Source organism: Petaurus breviceps, unplaced genomic scaffold (genome assembly GCF_028583685.1).
Source record: "Petaurus breviceps papuanus isolate PSGF00001 unplaced genomic scaffold, PetGlider_PUasm1.0 187, whole genome shotgun sequence".
Taxonomy (NCBI): Eukaryota; Metazoa; Chordata; class Mammalia; order Diprotodontia; family Petauridae; genus Petaurus; species Petaurus breviceps.
Window position 1 is genome coordinate 29,500,901 of NW_027185799.1, and position 11,302 is coordinate 29,512,202.

The following is an 11,302-nucleotide window of genomic DNA, read 5'->3' on the forward strand; positions in this document are numbered from 1 at the left end:
GGGATAGGATGGAGGGAAATATAATCAGTCTCACAATATATCCACTATGGAAATGTTTTGCATAGCTACATGTGTACGACCTATATTGGATTGCTTATCTTCCCAGTAAGGGTGGGTGATGAGGGAGGAAGGGAAAGAATCTGGAATTCAAAGTTTTAAAATCAAATGTTTAAAAATATATATTATTATTATTTATTTACATGTAACTAGGAAATAAGATATACGGGCACTGGGGCATAGAGATCCACCATGCCCTACTGGAAAGTCAGAGTGGGGAAGATATGGGGGAGGGGAAATTCAGTGAGATTGCTGTTTTGGAGTGGTGGGTAGGGGAAAATGGGGAGAAGATTTGTAACTCAAAACCTTGTGGAAATGAATGATGTAAACTAAAAATAAACATAAGATTTAACTCAAAAAAAGGGAAAAAAAAGAATGTCCATCAATTGCAGAATGGCTGAACAAATTGTGTTATAGATTGTGATGGAATAGTAATCGTACTATAAGAAATGAAGAACTGAATGCCCTCAGGAAAACCTGGAAAGACACACATGAACTGATGCAAAATGAAATGAGCAGAAGCAGGAGAATGTTATATACAAGAACAGCAATATTGTACAATGACTAGTTGTGAATGACTTAGCTGTTCTCTACTACCCAGTGATGCAAGGCAATCCTGAAGTACTTATGAAAACAATGCTATCCATCTCCAGAGAAAGAACTGATGGAGTCTGAATTTAGATTGAAGCATGCTTTTTCTTTCTTTTTTGGTGTTTTCTTTCCCAATATGAGTAATGGAAATTTAAAAAGATAAAACATTCCAAAAAGGGGCTTTAGCCTTGCCAGATTGCCAAGGCTTTCCATGACCCAAAAAAAAGGTTAAGAACTCCTCTGCTAACAGATGGCCAGAAGGGTTATCTTTGGGACTTGTGACTTGAAGAGTGGAGCCACAATCCAATTATCTCAGCTCCACTCTTCAAACACATTTTCACATTAGTCATGTTGGGTAGAATTATAATTGAATGTGAGAAACCAAGAGAAAGAAAAAACTAAACAAAAAAAACCAGTCTGCTTCACTCTATATTCTGACTCCATAGTTCTTTCTCTGGATGTGGATGGTGATTTCCATCATGAGTCATTTGGAATTGTTTTAGGTTCTTGCATTGCTGAGAAGGGCTAAGTCTATCAAAATCAGTCATTACTCACTGTGCCTATTACTGTGTACAATGTTCTGGTTCTGCTCACTTCACTCAGCATTAGTTCATAAAAGTCTTTCCAGGTTTTTCTGAAGTTTGCCTGCTCATCATTTCTCAGAGCACAATATTATTCCATTACATTCATACACCACAGCTTGTTTAGTCATTCCCCAATTGATGGGCAGCCCCTCAATTTCCAGTTCTTGGCCACCACAAAAAGAACTGCTATAAATATTTTGGTACTTGTTGGCCCTTTCCCCATTTTTATGATCTCTTTGTGATACAGCCCTAGAAGCAGTATTGCTGGGTCAAAGGATATGCATATATTTAAAGTCCTTTGGGTATAGTTCCAAATTGTTCTCCAGAAGGGTTGAATCAGCTCACAGCTCCACCAACAATGAATTAGTGTTACAATTTTCCCACATCTCCAACATTTATAATTTTCTTGTTTTGTCATGTTAACCAATCTGAGAGGTGTGATGTGGTACCTTAGAGTTGTTTTGATTTAGAGCATTTTTTCATATGACTATAGATAGCTTTAATTTCTTCCTCTGAAAATTGCCTGTTCATATCCTTTGACCATTTATCAATTGGGGAATGACTTGTATTCTTGTAAATTTGAGTCAGTTCTCTATGTATTTTAGAAATGAGGCTTTTATCAGAGACACTAGTTGTAAAAATTCTTTCGCAGTTTCCTGCTTCCCTCTTAATCTTGGTTGCATTGGCTTTGTTTGTGCAAAACTTTTCAATTTAATGTAATCAAAACTATCCATTTTGCATTTCATAATGTTCTCTATCTCTTGTTTTGTCATAAATTCCTTTGTTCTCCATAAATCTGACAGATAAACTATTCCTAAAGCAAGGATTCTTAATCTTTTTTGTGACATGTACCTCTTTGGTAGTCTAGTGTAGCCTCGGTATCCTTTCTCAGAAAAGTATTTTTTAATGAATAAAATAAGATATACAGGCTTACAAAGGAAACTGATTATGTTGAAATAAAGATGCAATTTTTTTTTCTCATCCAAGTTCACAGCCATTCCAGAAATCTAGTGATAGTCTATGGGCCCAATATAAGAACCCCTGCCACAAGGCATTTCCCAGATGCTTTAGCTATGTCCAACTTTTCTCTCCATAATGAAGGTCTTTACCTGAAGAGATCAAACACTGAACAGCCAGCCAATTAAGTTTAACCAAAAAGCATTTAGGATGTCTTTGAGCCTACTTTTTCCTGCTCACCCCAAGAGACCAAAATAAGGGCTCTGTCTGGTACCTTTATATGTGTTAGAAAATTATATTTAATTTCTATCATTTCCTCTGGCTGCCAACCTAAAATCCCTCAGGGACTGTCAGCAAACTGCTGTGGGCTGCCTGGGTCAAAGGAAATAGAGATAGGCAAGGCAAGACCAAAAAATTCTGGTGGAATTATAGTGATGGAGCACTCTTCTTCATCTTGATCTTTTGTACTGAATTTCTGCCTTTAATATGCCAGCAGTAAATCTCAGAGGCTTTGAATTACCCTATACATTAGATTTGGACTATAGATATGAGCATACTGTCAACCACAGTGTGATAAAATCAAGTCCAGCCCAGATTACAGGTTTCCCACCCAACCTCACCCCCAACTTGTTTCTCTAGAAGAAATCTCATTTAGTTCTGAAATTTGCCAACTCCCCTTAATCTTCCTTCTATCAATTGGGGGGGGGGAAGGTAGAGAAAATGGGGAATTAATCCTACTGCAGTGATCCCTATGGCATTTAAAATCTCTTTACTGTCTGTTTAATACTACCATTCATAGTAAACTTACTAGGTTTCAGTCAGTCACGTGGACATTAGAAATGGATTGTCAAATCTTATAAGTGAGGGAATAGTGAAAAAGAAGGAAAGAAAGTCCAAAATCAGGAAATTGAATTTGAGCATGTTCCAGATCATCTCTAGATAGAGCCCAAAGTCAAGCAGAAGTGTGCTTGTGTATAACTGAAATGCCATCACTGCTAGGGAGGGAAGCTGTTTGCTCAAGAAAAGGTTTCACATGTACTCTGAGGGAACTCCTAGGCAAGTGACCTAAAGATAGCTTTACCTTGTGGCTGAAATATATCCCCAACTTAACACCAGTAGTTGGTTAGTCCATTACTGATAGCTCTCTGCTCCATAGAGTTCAAAAAGTGCAAATGTGAGCCAAGGGGTGGGTACAGCTCTGATGGCACCACCACTTATACACCCAGCACCCCTACCACCTAATTGTCAGATGCAGATAAATTTAGCCCTGAAGAACCTCTGCTGGGGTTACTACAAGGCTGTACCTACTCCTTATTCTGGACCTGGGCATTTGGTTTGTTCTGGTTTCATTCCTGGAGAACCTGGCCTCTAAGGGCAGAGGTAGGACAGGGGAGGGTCCCTTTTCTCACACTTATTGACACATTAAACTCTCACATTAAAACTCAGCACCACAAAAAGAATACTTAAACACAGGACTCTAAGAAACAAGATTTAACAAAAATGATCTTAGAACAGAATTTAGTAACTTAGAACTACTGTTACAATCTACTAGAAAGTTGATATTTAAATTTTATCAAAACATAAAGCAGCTTTCAAGGAACCTAATTAGGTATTTTACATTTCACCTCAGTATTGCATTGCCCAATCCACTACTGGTACCAGTCTGCTGGTAAAATGGCTAGTCTTGGGTCATTTCTCTTGCTGATGGTCATCTCCAATGAAGAAACACTTTGCCACCAGCCTTGTTCCTGCTAGGGCTAAAACTAACAGCTCCTTTGGACCCAGGACCTTTAGAACTCAAAAAGTCTCTTGAGCCTGGACAGACCCACCTCCAGAAATGTGTTCATTCACAACGAAAGAAAGGACACACAAAGCAGAAAAGGCCTTTAGGGGCCAGGTGCAAGGTAACTTGTTGAGTCCACTCTTGATGTATAGGGACTGGGCTGGAGGGAGGGGAAGAGCTCTACCCATCCCATTCACCCCCCTACACAGGAAAGTTACAGCATAGGGTACTTTACTTACCATAAGGGATTCTCAGTCAACAGAAAAAGCAGACAGAGGGTCTCTCACTTTTGTATACTCCCTTAGTAAACCATCAATTCTTCTAGCTCCTCATCTCACAATTGCAAACTCCTTAGCAAATCTCACATGGTTTGAAACAGGTCCTCCAAAGCTGCCCAAGAGTTGCCCTGAACCGGGAATGGAGACTCTAAGTATGCTGGTAGTAGGGGAGAGGGAAGAGGGAGCCTGGTGGAAGGGATATTAATTAATTTTGTATTAATAAATACAAAAACCATACAAAGTAATTTAAAAGTGGCAAAATGACTAGAAACCAAGGGAATCAGGAAAGGTCTTTCATAGGAGATGGCCCTTGAAGGATCTGTGGTTTAAAAAATTTTGCACAAACAAAACCAAGCATTTGAAATTTGAAGTTAGCTAACTGAGGGAAAATCTTTGTAGAAAGTTCCTCTGATAAAGGTTTCATATCCAATATCTACAAGAAATGGATTAAAATTTAAAAGAAGAGGAGCCCTTTTCTAATAGATAAATGGTCAAAGGATACAAACAAGCAGTTTTCATAGGAAAAAATCCAAGGTAACAAGTATATGAAAAAAAAGTTCTAAATTGCAATATTTAGAAAACCTCTGAGTCTCACCTCACACTCATCAAATTGGCAAAGGTGACCAAAGTGAAAATTACAACTGTTGGGAAAACTTCAATTTATGGAAATTATAATTGTGGTAGAAGAGGAATTGTTTCCTCCACTTTTTTGCCTTTTTTTTTTTGGATGGGGGGAGGTAGGGCAATTGGGGTTAAGTGACTTGCCCAAGGCCACATGGCTAGTTTTGTATTAAGTGTCTGAGGCCAGATTTGAACTCAGGGCTTCCTGACTCCAGGGCTGGTACTCTATTCACTGTGCCACCTAGCCACCCCTTTTTTTTCCTCATCGGTTATCTTTTTATTACTTTTCATTCCTGACGCAACCCTCTGCTTGGGGGAGGGGGGCAGGGAAACACACGCAGACACACACACACACACACACACACACTGTCCAGCAAAGGAGCCAAATGGGAACAAGCACAGAAGAGAGAATTCCCAGGTAAATTTTTTATTGTAACTTCCTTCAGCATTCCATATTAATCCAACAGGAAAGGGACAACTTTACTCAATCTCAGGAACCTGGTAAGTTGTCAAGTTGTCTGTATTCTCCTGGTTCATCCTTTAACTTTCCTCCACCTTTGGTGAAGTTTTAAATTGGTTCAGCCATTCTGGAAAGCAGTCTAGAGCTATGCCCTCCTACCCCCAAATCACTAAAATTATGCAAAACCTTTGAATCAATAATACCACTACTAAACCTGTGCCACAAAAAGATAAAAGAAAAAGGACCCTACACATCACAAATATTTATAATAGCTCTCTGTTAAAGCATAGAACTGGAAACTAAGAGGTCAAATGGAATGATTGAACAAGTGACAGTATATAAATGTAATGGAATATGATTATGCCATAAAGAATAATAAAATAGATGTCCCAAGAGAAACCCAAGACCTGTATAGATTGACACATGGAGAAGTAAGCAGAACCAGGAGAACTATTCATGTAGTAACTACATTGTAAAAACAAAGAATTTTGCACGATTTAAGAACTCTGATGGATTTAATGAACAACTACAATTCTGGAGAACTGATGATCAGTAAGCATGTCACCCACTTCCTGAGAAAAAGATGATGGACTCAAGTTACAGAATAGAACATTAATTTTTATTTTTTGATTTTTGGAGGGCAATTGGGGTTGTGACTTGCCCAAGGTCACACGGCTAGTTTTTGTGCTAAGTGTCTAAGGTCAGATTTGAACTCATGTCCTCCTGACTCCAGGGCTGACATTCATTTTTAAACACAACAAATGCAGGACTTTGTTTACTTGACTATGCATGGTTGTTAAAAAGAGAAAAAAGGTGGCAGTGGGACTGTTACCCTTTTTTCTGCAATTGGGGCTAGGAATGAGGGAGTTAGGGAAATCCTGGAGCCTTGAGTTATAATTCCAAAGGAGTCTAAGGCTAAGTTATAATTCCAAAGGCTAAGTCCTTCTGTATCAGTGGTTCTGAGTAAAGAAATTCTGTGCATTAAGGTCTCTCTTTGAGTTCTTAGGAATAAAATCCAGCCCAACTTAATCAACTATTCCAAGAATATTCTCTCCTGAATCTTAAGACTTCATAGAGAGGGGCAGAGCAAAGATGGCAGTGTAGAAGCAGGAAAACTCTGTGTGATCCCCCCATAGCCACCTCAAATACCTGTAAAACATGACTCTAAACAAACTTTAGGGCTACACAACCTGCAAAGTGATAGAGAGACACAAACTTCCCACTGAAGGCAGTCCGGCAGGAAGAGTCCATCACAGTGAACTGGGAGCAGCACCCACCCTGCATGAGTCCACAGCTTTATCCCCAAGGTGCCCCGATCAGCCCCAGATGGAGGGACTTCAGGAGAGTGGATCACCAGCAACTGTGGCGGTTTCCAGAATTATCAATCCATAAACGCCAAAGACAAAGTGAGAGGTCAGTGTGGACTTTGTGAGAACAGGGGGTTAAGGAGTGCAGTCTGCCCTCTGCCCCTGGAGAGAGAAGTGGTTTTGAGGTGTGGCAGCTGCTGCTGAGTGTCTGCTTCAGAACTCCTGGCCTGCAGTTTGTAGGGGAACCAAGTGACCAGTCTAAGGGGTAATTGCTCTTGCTTTAACCTGTTGGATCTGGATTGCAGTCTAGGGTGGAGGTCCTGGGGTGTGTGATCAGGTGCCAGAGCCTGTAGAGGCTTCAGAGAGGGCACCCAACTAATAGCTCCGGCAGCTGAGAAAACCCCAGCAGTCTGGGACAGAGCTTTCCTCTCTGGAAGCAGAGTTCTACTGTGGCAAAAAGCTCAAAAGTCAAGTAATTGAGTAGCAACATGAGCAAGCAAAGGAAACAAAGCAAGCACAGAAGTCAAACCTTAGATTCCTTTTTGGGGGACAAAAAGGATCAAAGCATGGAATGGGAGGAAGACAACAAAGTTAGAATTCCTGTACCAAAAGCTTCCAAGAAAAATAGGAACTGGAACTGATTACAGGCCATAGAGGAGCTCAAGAAGGATTTTGAAAACCAGGTAAGAGAAGTGGAGGAAAAATTGGGAAGAGAAATGAGAATGATGCAAGAAAATCATGAAAAGAGAGTCAACAACCTGACTGAAGAAAATAACACCTTAAAAAATAGACTAACTCAAATGGCAAAAGAAGCCCAAAAAGCCAATGAGGAAAAGAATGCCTTAAAAAGCTGAATTTGCCATATGGAAAAAAAAATTCCAAAAGCTCACTGAAGAGAATCATTCCTTCAGAATTGGATTGGAGCAAATGGAAGCTAATGGCTTTATTTGAAATCAAGAGACTATTAAACAGAACCAAACAAATGAAAAGATAGAAGGAAATGTGAAACATCCCATTGGAAAAACCACTGACCTGGAAAATAGATCCAGAAGAGATAATTTAAAAATTATTGGACTACCTGAAAGCCACGATAAAAAAAAAATAACCTAGAAATCATCCTTCAAGAAATTCTCAAGGAAAATTGCCCTGATATTTTAGAACCAGAGGGCAAAATAGAAATAGAAATCACCAATCACCTCTTGAAAAAGATCCCAAAAAGAAAACTCCTAGGAATATTACAGCCAGGTTCAGGATTTCCCAGGTCGAGGAGAAAATATTACAAGCAGCCAAGAAGAAACAATTTGAATATTGTGGAAACACAATCAGAATAACACAGGATCTGGCGGCTTCTACATTAAGGGATCGAAGGGCCTGGAATATGATATTCTGGGGGTCAAAGGAGCTAGAATTAAAACCAAGAATCACCTACCCAGCAAAACTGAGTATAATGTTTCTGGGGAAAATATGGTCATTCAATGAAATAGAAGATTTTCAAGAACTCTTGATGAAAAAATCAGAATTGAATAGAAAATTTGACATTCACATACAAGAATCAAGAGAAGCATGAGAAAGTAAACAGGGAAAAGAAATCATAAGGAACTTATCAAAGTTGAACTATTTACATTCCTACATGGAAAAACAATAATTGTAACTTATGAAGCTTTTCTCAGTATGAGAATAGTTGAATGGAATATAAATGTGTATATATATATATGTGTATACATACATATATATGCCTATATAGGAGTGTATATGAGTGTATGAATACATATATGAGTGTGTGTGTATATGTGTACAGGTATACATGGAGAGAGGGCACAGGATCAATTGAATAGGAAGGGATGATACTTAAAAAATGAAATTAAGAGGTGAGAGAGGAATATAATGAGAGGAGATGGGGACAGACAGAATGGAGTAAACTATCTCTCATAGAAGAGGCAAGGGAAAATGGTTGCAATGGAGGGGAAGAATAGGAAAGCAAAAGAGAATGGGTCAACCTTACTCTCATCGTATTTGGCTTAGGGAGGGAATAACACACACTAAACAGGGTGTCTTGCCCTACAAGAGAGTAGGGAGGAAGGTGATGAGAGGGGGGATGATGGAGGGGCGGGCAGGTGGGGGGGGGGAGGGAAGTTAGAAGCACACTCTTTTGTAAAGGGACAGGATAAAAGTAGAGAACAGAACAAATGGGGATGGGATAGGATGGAGGGAAATATAGTCAGTCTTTCACAATATATGCACTATGCAAATGTTTTGCGTAGCTACACATGTACAACCTATATTGAATTTCTTATCTTCCCAGTAAGGGTGGGTGATGAGGGAGGAAGGGAGGAAATCTGGAATTCAAAGTTTAGGAATCAAAGGTTAAAAATTTTTTTTATTATTATTATTATTTGCATGCAACTGGGAAGTAAGATGTACAGGCACTGAGGTATGGGGATCCATCTTGCCCTACTAGAAAGATGGAGGGGCATGGGGGAGGGTATAGGAGAGAGCAGATTGGGGGAAGGGGTATACAATGGGATTGCTCATTTGGGGTGGTAGGTAGGGGAGAAAATTTGTAACCAAAAATCTTGTGGAAATGAATGATGTAAACTAAAAATAAACATAAAATCTAATTAAATTTTAAAAAGTCTTCATAGAGAGGGGTTGCTAGGTGGCACAGTGAATAGAGCACCGGCCCTGGAGTCAGGAGGGCCTGAGTTCAAATCCGACCTCAGACACTTGACACATTAGCTACGTGACTTTGGGCAAGTCACTTAACCCCAATTGCCCTCCAAAAAGAAAAAGAAAAAAAAAAGACTTCATAGAAGTGGGCAGTGGAGGTGGGGAGGAGGACTTACTTATAAGGTCTCACAGTTTTGATTAGCTGAGAGCTCAGCTGGACCTGTTTCAGAAACATTCACTGGATCCCAAGAACCTATTAACCTATCCTGGTATGGGAACAGGATTCTGTTGATCTCTAAGTCTTGTCAATTCTACATCTGCAGCTTCTCGAGCTTCCATCTCCTCTCCAATTCTACTGCCACCATCTGAGTACAGATCCCCATTATCTCTTGCCTAGATAAACTACTGCCTAACTCATGTGCTGTGATTTGAATGGGGTGGGTGGGGGTTAAGTCTGGTCTCATGCATATTAGTGCTAGAAATATATGCCTTAGGACAAAAAAAGATTTTAAAAATTTAGGATGAACTCCTGCAAATGTAACCACTTGATATTCCAATCTGGAATTCCCACAGATTTCCAGATTCAATGTTTGATGTAGCCCTTGGCTGCAGCAAGCCACAGTTTTTTAGCTTCCCTTTTTGTTAATGTAACCAAAAGGGATGAGAGAGGCCAGACTTGTATATTATATAGAATCCGTATAATTATATATCATTGTCACTCTTTTGGAAAAAAGAATTGATAGATACTAAAACTAGAGTGCACCAAATAACACCACAAAGAATGAAATCAATTATATTTTAACAAGCTGGAAAAGATTTGTTATTGATGTTGCAGTTATCCCTTAGTCAATATTTACTCGAACTGTCAACTAAGATAAAAATTGATTTTTAAAAAAAAGAACTATAATGAAAAAAACACAAGGTATATAATTAAGACAATTTAACCCTGAATTATTTAAATAAATTATTGAAAACCAAAAATAGAAAATGAACAAACTTCTATACAAACTGTAATAATTTCATATAGAACTTTAATCAATATATGTTGATTGCCACAACAAGGAAACAAAAAAAAAAAACCATAAAATGCCTTATTCAGCAAACATCAGACTTACTTGCCAGAGAGAGAGTGATGGCTCCTAAAGGCAGCACCTGGTTAGAACATAAACTGGTCTGCAAATGTAGTATCTTCCCCCCTTCCAGGTCCCTCATCCCCACCCCATTCATCTTACTTAAAGTTGTACTCACAAGTCCATGTTCCCACATTCTGGATAGGTCTCTAGTGACTTAATGAAGCCTAAGTATTGTCCTTTTGATTGTCTTATACATAGCACAATTCTTAATCCAGAAATAAACATTCTTCTACAAGGAAATAGGTCAACCCTGGCTAATGGCCTGTGGGGATTGCACCCACTTCCAAACTTGTGGTTTCACAATTTTAAGAAGCTAATACCATCCTACAAAAGTCTCATAGGTTACTGCCTGTCTTGGCTTTTGCAAAGTCCTTTCCTAATTCAAAGACAATGAGAAAAGGGGGGAAGGGGGGAGAACCAAACTTCACCTCTCACAGAGAAAGCCTGGCCCTTACAAAGCTGTGATAGTAATGGCAATTAAAGATTCCCCTGTATTGGCTTGGTTTTCAAACTGATTGTGTTAAAACCCAGAGCTTGTTAATCCCACCTGTGGGATGGACTTGTTGATGTGAAAAGAAAGTCCTGAACTGGGAGGAGCTGGTGACGTAGATTTGGAGAGACAAGAGAGAAGCAGAAGAACTTTTTGGAAGCAGCACCCTCGTGGAGGCAGAGAGAGAGAGACTGAGAGGATTGTGGGGGGGCCACTTTGAATTGCCCTGGACTTTTGAGACCTGCCCCCAGAGCTGCCAAGGACTGAGGAGACATGGCTGTTTTGCTGGTACTTTGTCTGTCTGTTTTGATGTTGTTTTGCCAGATTTGTCCACTGGTGAAGGACAGTGCTGTTGTTGCAGGGGTCTGGGAACC